This window comes from Hemitrygon akajei, chromosome 20, assembly GCF_048418815.1.
Source record: "Hemitrygon akajei chromosome 20, sHemAka1.3, whole genome shotgun sequence".
NCBI lineage: Eukaryota > Metazoa > Chordata > Chondrichthyes > Myliobatiformes > Dasyatidae > Hemitrygon > Hemitrygon akajei.
In genome coordinates, this window is record NC_133143.1 from 59,831,979 (window position 1) to 59,852,270 (window position 20,292).

At 42.4% G+C, this 20,292-nt stretch overlaps 1 protein-coding gene across 2 annotated transcripts in view; it reads right to left on the reverse strand.

Moving 5' to 3' along the window:
* Positions 1-1,040, reverse strand: part of osbpl3b (oxysterol binding protein-like 3b) — a 176,928-nt gene extending 175,888 nt beyond the window's left edge. For both annotated transcript variants that reach the window (XM_073024393.1, XM_073024392.1), the window contains exon 1: positions 842-1,040. The gene's annotated coding sequence lies outside the window, so the exon portion shown is untranslated. The remainder of the gene's footprint in view (positions 1-841) is intronic.
* Positions 1,041-20,292: the final 19,252 nt, after the last annotated feature.

The following is a 20,292-nucleotide window of genomic DNA, read 5'->3' on the forward strand; positions in this document are numbered from 1 at the left end:
TCAACTATGTGTCTTATAGAGTCATATAAAAAGTACAGCGCAGAAACAAACCCTTCGGCCCATCTAGTCCGTGCTGAATCATTTAAACTGCCCACTCCTATCGAGCTGCACCGGGACCAAAGCCCTCCGTACCCTTCCTCTCCTTTATATCTACCTATCCAAACTTTGCTTAAACGTTGAAATCTTCTATTCTCAATGACTACACCTCGCACCCGCACTGCAGTCAGAAAAGGGATTCCTAGCTCTTCACGTCAAAAAGAAAAACATCCCCTCCGCTTGTTATTTCAAACCATGCTTAAGATTCTATTGCATGTAGCAGTCAGTCGTTCCCTTCACCAGAGACCAACGCCGTTCACTTTCCGTCTATTTTCAAAGTTACTGAACCGTACAGTATGGCTAGATCTCGACGGCTTGAGACAAATACCTTGCTAGGTATTCAACTCAAACACCTCAGGTTTTTTTCTTACAGGAAAGAAAAGCTATGTTTACACGTTAACATAAAAAGTTATGTTAACCGTATTTGAAATGGTGGTATGGATCAGTGGAGTAACATCGCATGGTAATAACGCAACTCAGTAACATTGCTAATATTATTTCCTAAATTACACTTTTTTCTTACACTTTCAAATGTTCAACACTAAACACGGGAGTGTTTACTAGGGAAAGCTGCTGAGGAACTGGGTCTGCATTTGGAAGAAAGTTCGCCTCGCTCGACAAGTTTAAGTTAGGAACAACGCCACGAACAGCTGTTAACCACGAAGTAATGCGCCAAGCCCGAGTTCGAACAGCCGGCTAGAGTCGCCTGCATCTTGCCACCCCGGCCACACGCACGCACCCTTACCTGGATGCCCCAGGAGCCGACACTTCCTCTCGCGATCGCGATCTCGCTCGCTTCGCCTCGCCTCCCCCCGGGAACCCGCCGCCGAGCTCAGCCCCGCTGAAGAGGCGGGCGGGGACAAATCCAAGCGAAAGAAATCCGGCTTCGTTCGGGGAGAGACGGGCAGGGGCAATCAGGAAAAGTGGCACAGCACACTTGCAAAGGCGGGCCAATGCGACAGCCCCAGGCAGCCGCCAACTCGGAGCGGCGGCAGAGCCACCAATCACAGGGCGCGCGTTCGCTGATAACAACGCGCGCGCAGAGGATCGCCCACCTCTCCGGCATTTCCATGACGTCCTCATGTCAGTAACGGGTGTTCATTCACAGAACACGCCAACTTGCTGCAGGTAGTTAAAATAATTGCAAGTGTTGATTAAAGCCCGACAGGGCTGTCAGGGCCTGTGAATATCCACTGATTAGCTGGACAAAATCCCTCAGCAGGTTATATACTTAAACCACCGATTTCTCCCTCCCCAGCAAATAAAACAGTGCAGAGAGAAAGACTGATATTCACGGACGCTGACCGAAGCCAACCTTTACAGTTCATAGTTTTAAAAATCATTATGTCATCTTATGGAAAATAACATAGAAAACAGGTGTTGATGCTTTGCTGGAATATCATGTCAAAGCGACTTTGAGCTTGTCGGAAGAAACAGATTTTGCTAAAGCGTTCAAAAGTGGTTCCGGGAAAAGGGAAATAGGGCTGAGGATATACATTCGGTCCCTAATTAAATGGCCAATGAGTGTATGTTCGTGATCTCCTGCTGCTGTAGAACCGTCCACTTCAAGGTTCCAGCTGTGGTGTATTCAGAGATGCTCTTCTGCACACCACTGTTCTAACGCGAGGTTATTTGACAGCTTGAACCCGTTTGGGAATTGTCCTCTGATCTCTCTCATTAACAAGGCATTTTCGCCCACGAGACCGTCACTTACTAATTTTTTTTTGGTTTTCGCTCCATTCTCTGAAGAGATTGTTGAGCATGAAAATCCCAGACCAGTCGTTTCTGAGGTAATCAAACCACCCTGCCTGGAACCAGCAATTATTCCTCAGTCAAAGTCACTTAGACCACATTTCTACCCCATCCTGGCGTTCATTTTGAGGAGCAGCCGAACCTCTTGTGAAGTTTAATGGCTTTGTTGGCAGATCCACATAAGGTGCGTTACCGCCCCCTACTGAGTTGAAGTGGGGAGCAAACCCACAAATTCCACCCTCCCAAAATAATCAACTTATATCAAAAAGTCTAAAGCTTTCTAGAAAGTCAAATTATGTACATTATGATTATAGTGACATCCTAAAATTTGTTCCATATTAAAATTTGTCTGTTCCAAAGAGCTCAGTTTAGCAATTAGATGTTTCCTTTGCATCTCACAGGAACTGCATTCAGTCATTATATACTGAACCATTTCTCGACAAGTACGCTCCCTACAGATGCCAGTATCATGTGTACGTGTATTAACTTTGAACTGAACCTCTTGACCATGTCTGCATGCTTTTGTGCCTTGAGTTGCTGCCACTTGATTGGCTGATTAGATATTGGCATCAATGAGCAAGTGTACAGGTGTACCTAATAAAATGGTCACTGAGTATAGTTCCTCAGAGTATGAAAAAGTTCAAATGTTCTAAGTAAATTTATTATTAAGGTACATATATGTCACCATATACAACTCTGATATTCATTTTCTTGTGGGCATACTCAACAAATCTATAAAATAACCATAACGGAATCAATGAAAGACTGCTCAACTTGGGTATTTAACCAGAGTGTAGAATGCAACAAACTGTGCAAATACAAACAATAAATAATAATAATAATAATAATCATCATCATCATCATCATCATCATCAATGAATAAGCAATAAATATCGAGATCATGAGATGAAGAGTCCTTGAAAGTGAGTCCATTGGTTGTGGGAACATTTCAATGACTGGACAAGTGAAGTTGAATGAGTTATCCCTTTGGTTCAAGAGCCTGATGATTGAGGGGTAATAACTGTTCCTGAACCTGCTGGTGTGAGTCCTGAGGCTCCTGTACCTTCTTCCTGATGGCAGCAGTGAGAAGAGTATGACATAGGTGGTGGGTGTCTCTGATGATGGACGCTGCTTTCCTGCGACAGTGTTTCATGTAGATGTGCCCAGTGGTGGGGAGGGCTTTACCCATGATGGACTGGGCTGTATCCACTGCTTTTTGCAAGATTTTACATTCAAGTGCATTAGTGTTTCCATACCAGCCTGTGATGCAGCTGGTCAATATACTCTCCGCCGCACTTATGACTCTGAGCATAAGAGAGGGAGAGGAGGGGACACTAAGGACCAATGTAAGTGGGAAGGGCAGCCTTTAACAAATGAAATAAGACACCAGTGTAAAACCGGATTAGTAGGGAAGTGGAAACCTGTAAATAATACACTGCTCATACTTTAGAGGGCATGACCTATAAGGAGAGATTGCACAATCTTGAATTCTTCTCTCTGGAGTACTGGAGGCTGAGAGGAGACTTGATAGAAGTTTAAAGGCATAAATAAGGTCCCCAGTCAGAATTTTTTCCCAGGGTAGGAAGCTTAAGGGAGATGTGTGCGTCAAGTCTTTTATGCAGAAAGTGGAAGGAGCCAGGAAAGGCTGCCAGTGGCACTAGTAGAAGCAGATACAATAATGGCAGTTTAGATTGACACATGAAAATGCATGAAATAGAGGAAAATGGATCATGTGCGGGCGGTAGACATTTAGTTGAATCTGGCAGTGGTTCAGACATCGCGGGCTGAAGGGTCTGTTCATGTGCAGTGTTCTACCTTCTGGGTGAAAACATGACGTACAAGTTGCAGCTTATAAAACTAGTGAAGCTTATAGAGGTATGCAAGATTATGAGGGTAAAGATAGGGTAAATACACACAGGCTTTTTCCCCCCAAGGTTAGGTGAGACTAGAAGCTAATCATAGATTTAGGATAAAATTTGAAACCTTAAGGGGAATTTAAGAGAAGTTTGCTTAGGGACATAGATGAGAAGGGTATGGAGGGCCATGGTCCAGGTGTGGGTGGATGGGACTGGGCAGAAAACCAGGTTGGCACAGGTTTGATAGGCCAGAGGGCTTGTTTTTGGCTGTAGAATTCTATGACTCTTAAGTCATGCAACATTTTATTTGCAGTTACTGATGATGAACATTTTCACCAAAGATTTATTTCTAGATTTTGCTGTTACTTCACTAATGAATTTCCATACTGTTATCTAAAGACCACTGCCACATTTGATGTGCATACTTATGAGAATCAATGTTCAAAGTTCAAAATAACTTTATTATCAAAGTGCATATGTGTCACCACATACTACTCTGAGATTCATTTTCTTCCAGGGATTCACATTAGAACAAAGAAATCCAGTAGAATGAATGAATAACTATAAAATAATTGATGAACAACCAATGTGCAAATACAGAAAAATCAAACAAAAATAATTGTAAGTAACTAAATAATTTCTCTGAGAACATGAGTTATAGAATCCTTGAAAGTGAGTCTATAGGTTGTGGAATTAGTTCAGTGAGGTTCTCCACACTGGCTCAGGAGCCTGATGGTTGAAGTGTAATAACTGTTCCTGAACCTGGTGGTGGGGGACCTAAGGCTCCTGTACTTCCTTTCTGATGGCAACAGCAAGAACAATACTCTTATTGATGCTTGGGGTGAATATGAAGTCACCTACCTACAGAAAAGATATAAAAAAGGTTGAAAGATTACAGAGAAAATTTACACAGATGTTGCCAAGTCTGGAGGACCTGAATTATGAGGAAAGATCGAATAGGTTATGACTTTATTCCTTAGAACATTGAAGATTGAGAAGGAGATGTGATAGATTTGACGAGGGGTATGAATAGGGTAAATGCAGGCAGGCTTTTTCCATTGAAGTTGGGTGGGATTACTTCTCGAGGTCATGGACTAAGGGTGAATGGTAAAATATTTAAGGGAAACATGAGGGGAAACATCTTCACTCAGAGGGTCGTGAGAGTGTGGAACGAGCTGCCAGCACAAGTGGTGCATGTGAGCTTGATTTCAATGTTTAAGAGAAATTTGGCTAGGTACTTTTAAGAAACTTTTAAGAGATAGGTACATGGAGCTTAGAAAAATAGATGGAAACAATATAGGGAAATTCTAGGCAGCTTCTAGAGTAGGTTACATGGTGAGCACAACATTGTGGGCCGAAGGGCCTGTAACGCGCCTGTAATGTTCTATGTACATGGATTTTAGGGGTATGGAAGGCTATGATCTGGTGCAGGTCGATGGGAATGGGCTGTTTAAATGGTTTGGATAGAACAGATGGGCCAAAGGGCCTGTTTTTGAGCTATACTTTTCTATGACTGTATGACTCCATGAAATCTTGCCTCATGCAAGGCTTTGTAAAATCCTTGTTGACTCCCTTTTTTTTCCTATTTCGTAATAATCCACATTATGCTGTATTCTCTCCCTCTCTCCATTTACTAACAAACATTTTTACACCTTATCATCCCGTTTCCTCTCTATTGGCCGAGGAGTGTGAGTGAACGCAAATGTGCCTCAGTTGCTGTTACATAAATCCTCCCCTGCAGCTGAATCAGCAAGCCATTATCTGTCCTGAATTGTTCTGCTGTACATAAACATCAGCAGCAAGATGAAGCCGGGGTGTGTTACTGATTTTCTTGCCTTCCATAACCACAGCGGCCGTGGACTACAGGGGATGATTGTGTAGGCTCTGTGCACCCGAACAGCAGTGGACAGAGACCACCATCACCTCTAATTTACCACATTTCCACTGGCGATGAGTTCGCTTTTTGATCCGTGGCACCCATTTATCACTCAGCTGGTCAGGCAGCATCTATGGAGAGGGATAAATAGATAATGTTTCACTCCTAATGAAGGGTCTCAGCTTGAAATAGTGACTGTTTATTCCTCTTCGTAGATCGGGCATTCCCAACCCTTTTTCATGCTATGGACCCCTACCCTAACTGTGGGGCCCATGGATCCCAGGTTGGGAACCCCTGTCGTAGATGCTGCCTGACTTGCTGAGTTCCTCCAGCATTTTGTGTGTGTGTGTGTGTGTGTTGCTCTGGATTTCCAGCATCTGCAGAATCTCTTGTGTTTATTTATCACTTGCTGCGTTTTCTTTCTAATGGCTTCCTGCCATGCAGTTGTTTTCAGAGCATCCACTGGGAGCCAGTGCTGAATAATTAATATTCCTAGCCCCATTAAGTCCAAAACAGGTGATGCCATGTAAATGGAAGATACCCGCAGAGGAAAGTCCACATGGAATTCTTTCTATTCCATAACAACTCCCACGATATATGTTGCAAACTTGCACAAAATTCACTCACTGCTCTGATTGTTCTGTCCCTCTCTATTCGATAACAAATATTACCACAGGATGGCCACAGAACGTAGAGTTGTTCTCTTAATTAAGCACTGTGCAGGAAGAAGCACCCACTGAGAGCTAATGGCAGAACACCAATGTCCTTGATTTTCTGTGCACTAAAGTAAGATGATTAATCTGGGACCACAGCTCCCAGAGTTACACTTATTTTTATTTAGAGACACAGCACACTAACAGGCACCTTCGGCCTATCGAACCCCTACCACTCATTACACCCATGTGACCAGTTACCCTACTAATCCAAACTGATATCCCATTCAGATATGTCTGTCCATGGCCTTCTCTGCTGTCAAGATGAAGCCACACTCAGGTTGGAGGAACAACACCTTATATTCCATCTAGGTAGCCTCCAAACTGATGGCATGAACATTAATTTCTCTAACTTCCGTTAATGCCTGTCCTCCCCTTCTTACCCCATCCCTGATTTATTTATTTATTATTCCCCCCATTTCTCTTTTCTTTTCTCTCTTTTTTCTCTCTCTGCCTCTCGCACAATCACCCCTTGCCTGTTCTTCATCTCCCTCTGGTGCTCCCCTCCCCCTTTCTTTCTCCCTAGGCCTCCCATCCCATGATCCTTTCCCTTCTCAAGCTGTGTATCCCTGTTGCCAATCAACTTTCCAGCTCTTAGCTTCATCCCTCCCCCTCCTGTCTTCTCCTATCATTTCGGATCTCCCCCTCCCCCTCCCACTTTCAAATCTCTTACTATCTCTTCTTTCAGTTAGTCCTGACGAAGGGTCTCGGCCCAAAACGTCGACTGCACTTCTCCCTATGGATGCTGCCTGGCCTGCTGTGTTCCACCAGCATTTTGTCTGTGTTTCCCTACTAATTCATATGTCTTTGGAATGTGGAAGGAAGCCCACAGTCATGGGAGGAACAAACAAACTCCTTACAGACAGCAGTGGAAAGTGTTGACAGGGGTCAAACATAATTGCAGTAGCTGCTACATTACTGCGCCTTTCTCTGAGCAATTCATCTTGCTCAGACTGCCTGATTACTAATTGATCAGAATCAGGTTTGGCATCACTGGCATATGTCATGAAATTTGCTGATTACCCCTCATACTCAGCAACGGCACTCATTACAGACACAGGACTGCTTTGCTGTGGGGCGGATCTTCCGCCTAATCAGCTCAGCAACAACGAGGCATGTCAAACTATTTCCAGAAGGCTGGTATTCGCTGCCCCGGACACTTCTGTAGCTGCTGCAGGGGGGAACGTAACTGATTCAGGGAGAATTGATGATATGACACATAGATAAGACATCCTTCAGTAAAAGCATTTAAATTATTTAAGCCTTTAACTCCAAAGTGGCACTCTGAGTCTCGTTTGGCTTTGAGCCACTCCAGAATTTGGTCGATTACAGACACCAATGCAAAGTTCCTGACTGAAATAATTACTCTACTTTAGAAACAAATTGACTTGACTTTATTACTCACATCCTTCACATACACGAGGAGTAAAAACCCTTACTTTGCATCTCTGTCTAAATGTGCAATTTATAGTCATTTGTAATAAATCGTATGTACAACAGGACTGTCAACATAGCATAGAAATACAGTTGTGTCAGCATAAATTAATCAGTCTGATGGCCTGGTGGAAGAAGCTGTCCCGGAGCCTGTTGGTCCTGGCTTTCATGCTGTGGTGCCGTTTCCCGGGTGGTAGCAGCTGGAACAGTTTGTGGGTGGGGTGACTCGGGTCTCCAATGGTCCTCCGGGCCCTTTTTACACACCTGTCTTTGTAAATGTCCGGAATAGTGGGAAGTTCACCTCTACAGATGTGCTGGGCTGTCTGCACCACTCTCTGCAGAGTCCTGTGATTGAGGGAATGTAATGAGGTGCTTGGTAGGGGGAGGATTCAGTTTTCACACACTATACAAATGAAGGGTCTCGACCCAAAACACTGACTCTCGATTTCCCTCCACAGATGCTGTCTGACCCATTGAGTTTCTCTGGCATTTTCTTCATTCACTCCAGTCTCCTGTGTCTCTGTCTCCTCTGGCTCTACCTGTGCACTTTCATTTTCTTTTGTAATTTACTTGCTTTATTTCAGCCTTCTTTCACGTTGTGCGAGTACATCTTGAATCTGTCCCCAAAAATGGGAGATGTATAGTGCAATCAACTTGACCTCATAATCATTCCCAGCAGTATAATTGGTAGGGAGGGGAGTAAGATATAAATAGGCAGATATAAATATATTCCTCTCTTTTAAAGATTAACTTTATTTATCACAAGTACATAGAAACATACAATAAAATGCATCATTTGCATCAAGTCAGTGAGGACTGTGCTGGGTACTTCTGATGCCAACATAGCATGCCCACAACTCACTAACCCTAATCTTTGGAATTTGAGAGGAAATCCATGGGTCTCAGGGAGAACATATAAACTCCTTACGGACAGCGGCAGGAATTCAATGTTCAAAGTAAATTTATCATCAAAATACATACAGGTCACCATAAGCAAGTCATTTTCTTGAGGCATACTCAATAAATCCAAAATATAATAATGACCATAATAGAACCAGTGAAAGACTGCACCATCTGGATGGACAACCATTGTTCAAAAGACAACAAACTGTGCAAATTCAAAAGAAAGGAAATAATAATAAAAATATAAATAAATGCATACATACATAAGCAATAAATATCAAGGACATGAGATGAAGAGTCCTTGAAAGTGAGTCCATAAGTTGTGGGAATATTTCAGCGATGGGGCAAGTGAAGTTGAATGAAATTATCGCCTTTCATTCAAGAGCCTGATGGTTGAGAGATAATAACTGTTCTTGAATATGGTAGCGTGAATCCTGAGGCTCCTGTACCTTCTACCTGATGCCTGCAGTGAGTAGAGAGCATGTCCGGGGTGGTGGGGGTCCATGATGATGGATGCTGCTTTCTTGCGACAATGCTCTGTGTAAATGTGCACAATTGAATGCCAGTCACTGGCACTGTAAACTGATGAACTAATTGCTGTGTTACTTTGCTGCTCTTGTCGATATACTGGCAACATAAAATAACTCAAAGCTTCCCAGTTCCTCCTCAGAAATGCAGCAGCTGGTTTTCCTTACTGGATATTAACAAATTAATCCTGCAGCATGCACTCCAAATTGAACTGGACAAAGATGGAATGTTTAACACTACCATTGTAACAGTTAATCCTTCTTCCGCAGTTCATAAACAGAGACCAAATTTTACAATTTGCAATTATGCAAGCTGTTCATAACAATTATGCAAGTCGAGATGGGAAACTGCTTCCTGTTTAAGTTCCTGAAAAGATTACTAGCTGCCCTAGAGCTACCGTACAGAAGGATTGTGGGCTTAAAATGCACATTAAGTTATTAAAGGAATTGCATCACTCTGTTAGCAAATAAGTTAACTATTTGAATTATAGTTAATGTATAGGCCTCCGTGATAGACCATGGATTTGCATCTTGGGAAGTTTCCAGGGCGCAAGCCTGGGCAAGGTTTTTTTTATGGGAGACCGACAGTTGCCCAAGCTGCAAGTCTCCCCTCTCCACACCACCAATGTTGTCCAAAGGAAGGGCATTAGAATAGAACATAGAACATAGAATAGTACAGCACATTACAGGCCCTTCAGCCCACAATGTCGTGCTGACCCTCAAACCCTGCCTCACATATAACCCCCACCTTAAGTTCCTCCATATACTTGTCTAGTAGTCTCTTAAACTTCACTAGTGTGTCTGCCTCCACCACTGACAATAGTTAATGTAATATTAATTTAATATGAATTTAAAAAACTAAAACATGCCCTAATAAGTAATATTGACAATGGATGCTACATGATTCACCAGCAGATACCACAGCAGTGAAGCAGTTATTGTGACACTTTTCCAGTTTAGGGTGGTCGAGTTCAGAGTTCAATTCCAACATGTCTGTAAGGAATCTATACCTCCTCTCCGTGGAATGAATGTGCTTCCTCCAGTTGCTTCCCACAGTCCAGGACACACGGTTAGTATGGTTAATTGGTATGTAAATTGTCCCATGATTAGACTAGGGCTAAGTCGGTGAGTTCCCGATGAAGGGTCTCGACCCAAAACATTAACTTTTTACTCTTTTCCATAGTTGCTGCCTCACGCATCTGCCAAGTCCCTCCAGCATTCTGGGTGTGTTCTTTGGGTTTCCAGCATCTGCAGATTTTTTCCATTTATATGGATATCAATTTCCCAGTTTAATGGACTGACTGGAGATCTTTCATGGCATCCTGAGAGACCATATGTTCCCAGTTTATCCAAAAGACAACACGACCCTCAATAAGTAAACAGTGTCAAAAATACAGTAATCACCTTCAATAGGATGGTAAATTCCCCAATAGCATTGCTTAAATTTCACATGAAAAATGAAATTTGCATACAAATCACAAAGTACATGGAACTGCTAAAAGTCAGAGGATAAGATCAAAACTTGCATTATTCAAAGTAGTTCCCGTGTGATCTCTCAACATACTCACAGTGATAGAAGGACACCTTGTGGCCATTACTCACAGTTAAAGTACAAGGTAAGGGTTGGTTTTGGGGTGGTATAATTTGCAGAGCAGACACAATGGGCCAAATAGCCGAATTCTGCTCCAATATTTTATGGTTCTATCTTATATCTTATGATCAATAACTACAGCTTCAAATGTATGGAACAAAAATGTCTGTCCACCAAAGGCGAAGCATATATTTTGTAGTTTAAAGTAAATGAGTGAAGAGCTGGAGATGGTTTAGTAGCAAAGGGCTACCAATCAAATCGGTATAGTGGCTTCAACAATTTCCAGACCTGCAAAATCAGATTACAACTAATGTGAATTTTCTTGAGCTGAAGCCTAGAAACACAACCCAACTGATTTTCCAACCACATAGCTACTGTGGCTTTAGAGTGTGTTTTGTCAAATGACCCCGTGTAAAACAACATGGGGCATTGTCTGAAACAGCTCCACTTCCATTTAATTAAAATATAGCAAAGTAGGATGGAATGCAGGCTTTCTTTATCAAGTATTATATTTTCTGTGCCATGCCATTGCCATGACTGTGAATGAAACCACTTGAGGGTAGATATAGGGAGTCACTCAAAAGAGAGAGAGGGAGACCCAAATTTACAGCACATTTTTAAATGTTAAAGAACAAAGTTAAGAAGACAATTTCTATAGTTACAATGCCCTTATAATGCTTCTTTTGAGTTATGTGTGGTTTTTCAAATTCCTTGGTCTTCCCACCAACTCATCTAAAATGAGTGTTAATTTTTGTGGTCTCTGAGTTGTTTTCCTGCACTGGGGTATTGATTGCATTCATGCATATGCAGATATGTCAGTCAGTTGGGTGTTCCCTGGTGTGCAATTTACTCTAAAGTGCAGCTTCGAGAAAACGATTGGTCTGAGCTGGATTTTAAATTCAATCTACAATCTATATTCAGATCTGAAGGTTGTTTGGTACTGAAGTTAATATTTGCTAATTTGTTAATATTGCATCTCCAAAATACAGGTCCCTCCTCTTGGTCCTTCTGGGCAAAAATAACTTTGTTCCAGGAAAGGCCAAACTCAAAGGAGGATCAGTATAAAAGGGGGCAGAGAAATTGCACTGAACTTTGGACTCCCTTTCCCAATTACCTATTCGATCCCTCTGTGGATCGATAACTACACTATCATCCCTAATGGCTACTCACAAACTCAATGCAGCGATTGTTCCAGAAATTTGACCAACTGTATTTAAAATGCAGCTTTGTCATCCGTGTGCCTGTTGCCTCCTTCCCTGCTGGTCGGTCGTGGTTTACCTGTGTTCTTCTTCATCTCTCTGTTCATTGAAAGCTAAAACTCGGCAGTGGTTACTCTCTGGTCAGGGGCACCAGCAAGGTAAATGTATCAGGCAATAGTTCACACTCCACGCCATGGCAGAAGATTATCAGAATCTTGACTCTCAGCTCATCGATGTACAGGAGGAGTTGGGGTGGTTGTATAGTTTAAACTTGAGCCTAGTGTCTCCACTGTCTACCTCACCGAGTCTGAACACAAACACAGGTGCCGTTCGTCCGGAGCTCTGCTTGTGGTTCTCACCTGGAAACGAAACCAGTTTTTTCAGTCAGCTCCCTTATCACGGCTTGGTCACCTGGCTGTGGGACGACTGCGTTGTCTCCCTTTGCCTCTCTCTGAATTGCAATATGTTGCTGCTGCTTTGCTCGATCCCTCAATGTGTTACCCTGATTACAGCGGACTTTCACACCTCCATGTAATCTTACTAAATTGGCAGTTGTAGTTTCTCTAGTACTCTTGTAATTTCTGCTGCTTCTCGTTCTTCAGCTGTCCTCCTCCCACTGATGTCTGCCCACTTGTTCCCTCTCTGCTCCATACTATCCCCTTTCTTGTGAGCCTTGTCTTTAGCCTCAGCTCCCTCCTCAGGCAGCTGCACTACTTCTAACAGCTCCTGACTGTGCTTGGCCCCAAGCCTTGGGACCTCCGGACATGATCTCCACACATTGTCCTGTCTCTCCACCCTGCTTGATGCTGCTGTCTGTCTCTTTATCAATCATTTTGGCTGCACTGTGGGTCACACATGTTCACTGTCCCTGTCTTGTCCTCGTTATTTCTCCTTTTCCCGAGTCTATGATAGCTCCTGCCTCACTCAGTGTGTCTATCTCCTGGATTGTACCTTCATTGTTTGGGCACTCCCGGAAATCTACAGGAACCTGCACTCCCTCAATCTCAAGAACCTGGGGCTGACTTCTCCCTACCCTCATTGTTTCACCTCCTGCACAGGTAATGTAAATCGCCTCTCCAGTCGTGGGCAAGGGAAGATTAGTTATCAATACTGACAACCCAGTGTCTATTAACATTTCACATTACCAGCCCCCTAATGAACCTCTTGTGTAGATCCGTGGATGAGCAGCACTGGCAATAGAGGCTGCTCTCAGCAATTTGTCTGACCTCACCAGCTCCAAAATCTGGTCAGCAGCTGGATTGGAAAGAGAGGGTGCTGCTGTCGATTCTGCCTGCTCTGGAGAGTAATTTTCACACTTTCCTCCTTTTACAGGACACTGCCTCCCGCCATGGCCTGAGAAACCGTAGCTGTAGCATGGCACCTCCCACATCTATTCCAACAGTTCCTTGCTAAATGACCCGTTTCCTGGCACACAAAGCAAGTCCCCTGTGACATCACAGCAGCTACATTCACTACAGCCACTTTACCACTTCTCTTCCCCCTCCTCTGGTTTACCTCACCGGCCCATGATACTATCACGGAGTAGTTCGATCCCACCACTATCCCCAAATCTATAACTTCCTGGTGGGATCAGCTCAGGACTTTCATCAGCATTTTCAGGAAGACTAGGCTGTCACTCCCTGGATTATCCAAACTTAAATACTCCTCCTCAGCTCGATATTGACATTCTGGGTGATCGATGGCTGGCTCATCGGCTCTCTTAATCACCGACATTATCGTTCCCTAGTTACTCTCACCTTCCCCCAGTAACTGCCTCATTTCACCATTAAAAAACAATATCTCTCTTCGTTGCAGGTGTTCCTGGTAGTTGCCCATGTGTCCTCCTGCACCCCCGGGTAATACTGTCCCACATATTTGCTGGGCTCTTCACTTATACCAATACAAAGGTGCATCTGGTGAAACTCAATCATTTCCTTGAGCTTATACCAGAATTCTGCTTTAATTGAGGGCCACCCTGACCAAATGTTCTGCTTCTCCCCGGAGGTGAAAGGCGTGCGGATGGTCATAATCAAGGTCAAGGGCAGGTTCTGGTCATCAGGGTTCTCGACCTGACGTCGCCTGACCTCACATCCTGACAGACATATCTGAGTATAGCCTTCCCCTCAATTGGCACCACACTAATTCCCACTTTATGCAAAATATAAGTGATGGATAAAAACTAAACACTACACGCTTAAAACTGGAGAGTACGTACTCTTCAATCTACCACTTAGGTGTGTCTGAACTCATAATGTCTGTTGTATTCCATTGCATTTAAAACCTGTTACACCAAAGTTACAGACTTATTCTTAAAAAATACATACACACACACACACACACACACATGCACACACACACACACACACACACACACACACACACACACACACACACACACACACACACACACACACACACACACACACACACACACACACACACATTTTATAGTGTGTTTGTGATACTTCGGGAACAGATTTAAGTGTGAGTACTAATCTTAAAAAAAATACTCACCCACTTAAACTGTGAGATTATTGCTGGGCACACAATGGGATACGAACATATCCCAGGTGAGCCCCCAAATGTTGTGACTGCGAATGAAGTCACCAGAGAGAAGTAGCTGGTAGATATTAAAGTCTTTATTCAGGACAGAAACACACCAGCTTACAGCCTTTGAGGTCACTTATGAGACAGAGACTCCCCAACCTAACATTACAGCACATTTTTATATGTTATAGAAGAAAAGTAACAGGACAATTTCTGTAGTTAGAATGTCTTCATAATGCTTCTTTTCTTTCTCTGTCCTTCAATATGCCTGAACACTGATCTTTGTTGGATTTTGACATCTCACTCCACTTGTTTGGCAGTTTGCACTAGATCATGGTAGGAAACAGCATTTTCATTCCAAGTTGCTTTCATTAGCTTCACCACTTTGGAAACATCTGGTTTCAAGTCATTCATGACTTGAAGGAGCCAAATGTGAATTCTTCTATAATATCTTCAGTTGTTCCTTGAACTCCTGAATAGTTGATCAAAACTGTCCTATAGTGGCCTTCATATTTAAAATCATCCTCCGAATCCTTTTGTGGTCTAGTTGTAGATGGCAAACCTCCTGTCTGCTTTCATAATCTCCTTTTTCTTTCTTGTGTGCTTTTCATTCCCTTATTTTTATTTAGGCAATTACCTCATCATTGTCATCATCAACTAAGTCACCAGAGGTCTCTGTTGAGTCAGTTTTACATCTATTTTGTAGTTCCTTGAAGTTTCCAAGTTGGCGCTGTTTCTATGGACTATTCACCGATGTCTGCATTCCAACATAAGTGACACTACTGTTAGATGATCCATTGGGTTGGCAGAACCGTCCACCGAAGGTCCCTGCTGTGCATCATAATTTTAGTCATAGAAAGTACAGCACAGAAACAGGCCCTTCAGCCCATCTGGTGTGTGTTGAGCCATTTAAACTGCCTACTTCAATCAGCTTGCACCAGGACCATAGCCCTCCATACCCCTACCATCCATGTATCCATCCAAACTTCTCTTAAACATTGAATTCGAGCTTGCATGCACCACTTGTGCTGGCAGATTATTCCACACTCTTTCGACCCTCTGAGTGAAGAAGTTTCCCCTCATGTTCCCCTTACACTTTTCTCCTTTCACCTTTAACCCATGACACATGTAGTCCCACTGAGCCTCAGGGGAAAAAGCTTGCTTGCATGTACCCTGTCTATACCCCTCATAATATTGTATACCTCTATCAAATCTCCTCTTCATCTTCTACATTCCAAGGAATAAAGCCTTAACCTATTCAATCTCTTCTTATAACTCAGGTCTAAACACAGAAACATCCTTGTAAATTTCTCTGTACTCTTTTAACCTTATTTACACCTCTCCTGTAGGAAGGTGACCAAAATTGCACACAATACTCCAAATTAGGCCTCACCAATGTCTTATACAACTTCAACATAACATCTCATCTCCTGTACTCAGAACTTTGATTTATGAAGGCCAAAAGCTTTCTTAATGACCCTATCTACCCGTGAGGCCACTTTCAACAGATCATGGACCTGTATTCTTAGATCACAAATTCAGTTAACGAAGAGATTCTTTTGTTAAGACTTTTTACTGTCTCTATCATGCTATCCTTTCAGCATGTTACACATTTCTTCCTTTTCCCCTAACTGATTAGTTAAATTATTTACTTGCTCAGTCAACACACCATGTGCTCACTTTAGTTCATACACTTGATTTTCTAACTTGACACGTTCACGTTTAAATTTATTTATTTGACTTCCTAGCATGGCACGTTTATGCTTTCGTAGCTCTGATAATGCTGCCAGTGTCCAGTCAGTTTTATTTCCCAGCAACATTTTCTGAATCTCCTACCATATCTTTTCAACATCACTCATAAGCTAAATTTCACTAGACTCGGCCTCAATGGCATAATTTTCCCTTTTTTTTTGTTAATTGCATCAAATGCTAAAACCCTCCGTTATCTTTTCTCTCACAGCTGGAGATTACACAGTTTGTTTCTCAACTTTGTCCATTGTTCCAGTTCAATCTCAACGAGTACTTTTCACTTGGATGTCAATCACAGTTATTAGAATTGCAACCCAAAATGTGTGACTAGAGTTACAACTGAAGGTATAATAATACTAGGGCTATAACCTGAAACATCAATAGAGTCACAACCTGTAATTTTGCCACTGATGCACTCAAAATATCAATAGAGTCAGCCCATAGCATCTGTAGAGTCACAAACTGAAATATTTTAGTAGAGTTGTGCCCAAAAGGTATCAATAGTGTTGAAACCCAGAATATTTAGCATGCATCCACCACAAATAACAAAGTAAAATAGAGTATTCTTGTCACTCCTAAACTTCCTTTAGATAGTACACTGAAGCAAAATCAAATGATTTCTCTGACAATTCAGGAATAGAGGATGCTCTTGTTAGCATAGCATAGAAGTGTACAGCACAGGAACAGGCCCTTCAACCCACAATGTAGTGCTGACCAGCTAAAACGCAAATCAAAAACACCCAGACACTAATCCCTCCTACCTACACAAGATCCATATCCTTCCATCTTCCTCACATCCATGTGCCTATCCAAACATCTCTTAAAAGCCTCTAATGTATTTGCTGCTACCACCATACCAGGCAGCACATTCCAGGTATCCATTACTCTCTGAGTAACAAACTTACCCCTCACATCCCCTTTGAACCTACCCCATCTCATAAACTCATTTTGGACTTCCAGCCAGGTACAGGTATTGAGCTTAACTGACATTTCGATGACAAATTCCACCATCTTCATCAGGGATGATGCCTGGGCATGTCTAGTCTAGTGGTATTATCCCCCCCCCCCCCCCCAACCCCATCATCCACCCACCCTTCCTGATTGGTTAGTCCTCATCCAATCAGGTTTCTGCTGTCCAATCTTATTTACAATTAAATTGCAGATCTTACTTAGAGTGAGACCTTTGTCTTTGTTAAAATTCTTTTCTTCTAGATTTATTTTAATGGCTTCCTTCACCTGGCGGTTCCAAAAGCCAGTGGTATGACACAGAAGTCTTGAGCCATTGAAGTCAATCCTATGGCCATTGCAAATGCAATGTTCCCTGCTGCCAGCTTCTTTGGGTAACCTAACAGATACACCTCCCATGCTCCTGGATGCAGGTTTCCACTGTGCATTCTGTCTGGCTGATACACGCTGCTCTGCATTCACAGGGAATCCTGTAAACGCCAACTGTTCAGCAGGACTTGTGGAAAGAGTTACAGCTAACATTTTGGGTCTGAAATGTTAACTCTCTCTCTTTCCACAGATGCTGCCTAACCTTCTGAGTTTTTCCAAAATTTTCTATTTTTTTGTAGCAGATTTCCTGTGCCTGTGGTTTTTGATTTCCAATGATAATTGCAGATCTACAGACTTTTGATATTCCCCCATTAATAATTTGTTGTATATGTGTCAGGGGGCAATAGTGTCTTTTTTTCTTCTGCTTTTCCATATTTCTGTCTATACTTATTCCACAGCAGGGTCCACTGCATGGTCCTCTATGTGCTACTCACCACACTGCTAATGCTTCATTTACATAATCTGATTAACAAAGGTCAGTGATATTAAACCTGATTCTGATTTTGATTCAATACAATGCGTTTAAAAATGATATTGCAAGCTCATTGCAATTCTGATTGAAAAGCATGTGTGAATTAAGTGCATGTTGTAACTGCAAGCTGGGTTAATGAAGACAGAGTAATAGTCAACATTCATACCTTTCAATACTTCACAGCAATTGAAGAGGCAAATCAACAGTTCCAGCCATTCCTTGGACTTACTGAGGAAAACAAATAACAGTTGTTCAGACTTTGCTGTGAATTCTTGTATCACGAAGAGGTGATTTATTTTCTTGAAAACACTGTAAGCAAATTTTGCTTCAAGTGTTCTTCAGTGTAAAGTTGTCTTTGATGTAATTTCTGGTATAGGTTTGGTGTAGGAGAATGTACCTCTACATAACTGGACCATGAGCAAGTGAGCATTTAATAATTTTGGCAGCTGCTTTCCATTGACACTAATGAAGTGATTTTGCTACTGTATCCCAACCCATTCATAGAGTCATAGTCATAGAGCGCTATAGTACTATGCTGCCTCGTCCCATTGCCCTGTACCTGGACCATAGCCCTCTATTTCCCTCCCACCCATCCTTGCAGGCATACTCTATAAATCCAATGTAGAATTATATCCATAACAGGATCAATGAAAGAACACTCCAGTTTCAGTTCAACCAGCGTGCAAAAAACAACAAACTGTGCAAATAGAAAAAGAAATAAGAATTATAATATTAATAAGCAATAACTATCAAGAACATGAGATGAAGAGTTCTTCAAAGTGAACCCAAAGGCTGTGGGAACATTTCAAAGAAGGGGAAAGTGAAGTTATTTTCTTTGGTTCAAGGTCTTGTTGGAACAACGATTGTTCCTGAACCTTGTGATGTGAGTCCTGAGGCTGCTGTACTTTCTTCCTGTTGAGAGCAATGAGAAGAAAGTATGTCCTGGGTGTTGGGGATCCCAGATGATGGATGCTGCTTTCCCATGACAACATTTTGTGCAAATGTGCTCAGTGATGGCGAGGGCTTTACCTGTGATGGACTGGACCGTATCCACTACTTTTTGTAGGAATTTCTGTTCAGAGCCATTGGTGTTTCCATACCAGGCAATGATGCAAACAGTCAGTATACTCTCCAGTACTCATCTATAGGAATTTGTCAAAGTTTTATATGTCATGCCGAATATTTGCAAACTCCTAAGGAAAGCAGAGGTCCTCCTGGTTGCAGGGTAATAACTGTTCCTGAACCTGGAAGGGGGGGGGGGGGGGACCTAACATTCCTGTAGCTCCTTAAAGAATGTCAATTTCTAGAGACTTGAAATGTAGTTTTTTTGGGGGGGCTGTAAATGAGAGATGGATTTCCTGTTGCGCTTGGAGGAGAGTGTACTGTAGGAGAAAGGAAAGGAGGAGGGAACTCAGCGGGAGGTGATAGACAGGAATCAAAATTAAAATGGCAGAGATGCAGAGAAATTTCTTTAGACAGAGGGTGGTGAGTTTGTGGAATTTGTTACCACAGGGACGCCAGGTTGTTTGGTGTATTTAAGGCAGAGCTTGATCGGTTCTTGATTGGACACTGCTTCAAAGGCTATGGGGAGAAGGCCGGGGAATTGGGGATGAGGAAGTGAAAAAAGGATCAGCCATGATTGAATGGTGGAGCAGATTCAATGAGCCAAATGGCCTAATTCTACACTGATGTCTTATGGTCTTATGAAAAGATCACAGTGGTCCTAATTCTAACTGAGATGTAATTTATATAATATTTATGTTATTTTCCATCCTGCAGGAAATTATGGAAGAGAAATGTTGTGTTTCAAAATACACCTGTATCTGGAAGGTCCATCTGCTGGTGAATCAGTATCCTGGCAAAAACTACACCATGAAAACAAAAGAACACTCCAAGCAACTCCATGAGAAGGATATTGAAAAGCACAAGTCAGGAGATGGATACAATTAAATTTCCAAGTCATGGAATATCCCTTGGAGTACAGATAAGTCAATCATCAAGAAATGGGAAGAATACGGAGGAGCTGTATATCTGTTTAGGGCAGTCTGTCCTCAAAAGCAGAGCAACTATGCAAGGAAGGGACAAGTGAGAGAGGCCACAAAGAGACATATGACAATTCTGGAGGAGTTACAAGCTTCAGTGGCTGAGATAGGAGAGACTGTGCATACAACAACTGTTGCCTGGGTGCTTCACCAGTTGTAACTTAATGGGAGAGTGACTAAGAGAATGCCACCTTCGAAGA